At 38.7% G+C, this 1133-nt stretch overlaps 1 pseudogene; it reads left to right on the forward strand.

Moving 5' to 3' along the window:
- The first annotated feature begins 446 nt into the window (after positions 1-446).
- Positions 447-741, forward strand: LOC123829136 (annotated as a pseudogene).
- The last annotated feature ends 392 nt before the right edge of the window (positions 742-1133 follow it).

The raw sequence follows: 1133 nt of genomic DNA on the forward strand, positions 1-1133 counted from the left end.
ATATCCAGAGCTCTGCTCAGTGTCCTGATGAATGTGTTAAAAAGAAATGTGATTAGAGAAGTGATAGAGTTAAGCAGGGAATTATGCAGACTGCTCATGTTTTATGGATTCTGGTGGAGTGGGAGGATAGGCAGCAAGTGCTCCTCTGAATGATAATAGTCTGAAAATCACCAGCAGCTTATGACTGTTTTTGGTAGTGAGGTGGTGATAGGTGGGGCCTGTGTGTGTGTGTGTGTGTGTGTGTGTGTTAAAGTGTCCCTAACCTGTGGTGTGCACATGGATAATACTTCCAATAACATTTTCTCTTTTGTTATAAAAATTCAAGGAGAAATTGGTCCATTTGCACAAATGAAATATTAAGGACTCTTATTTGTATATGTGGAAAGAAAGACACCTGGAGAGAATCAGAAAGTCACCAACATGGGATTTGAAACACGGTGGGAGACATGGACCAGCAACAAACAACAAGCATCATAGAAGACACTCTGGATCTTTGCAGGCCCAGCCTGGATGAGTAAATGTATGTGAAAATGAGAAGTTACAGAGAACTTTGAGGTAGATTATATGTTTATGATCAACATTTAATTATGATATTGGGAAATATGGAAGAAACTGTGACTACTACAGAAATTGATAAAGAAACATATGAAGAGCTATATAATCAACAAACAGAATATCTTAATGCTCTTAGCCCAGGGAGATGGTATTGTACTAGTTGCCCTTCCACTCAGGGTTGGCTAAAAGAAATACTTAATCCTGTATGGAACTTAAGACACTCTATATGACTGCATCTTTTGAAGATATTCAAAAAAGAAACCTGCATAAATTTTGATATTAAGAAGTGACCAAGGTATATTTACACAATGGAATACTATACAGCAGAAAGAAAGGAGGAGCTAATATCCTTCATGACAGCATGGATGGATCTGGAGAACATTATGCTAAGTGAAGTAAACCAGGCAGTGAAAGAAAATTACCATATGAGCTCACCTATAAGGGGAACCTAATCAACAAAACAAACAAGCAAGCAAAATAGAAGCAGAGACATTGACATGAAGAACACACTGACAGTGACTAGAGGGGAGGGCAGAGGGGATGACAGGGGAAAGAAGAGGAAGGGTCATCAAGGAATA

Source organism: Phyllostomus hastatus, unplaced genomic scaffold, assembly GCF_019186645.2.
Source record: "Phyllostomus hastatus isolate PE091 unplaced genomic scaffold, TTU_PhHast_1.1 phas_scaffold_1066, whole genome shotgun sequence".
Classification (NCBI taxonomy): domain Eukaryota; kingdom Metazoa; phylum Chordata; class Mammalia; order Chiroptera; family Phyllostomidae; genus Phyllostomus; species Phyllostomus hastatus.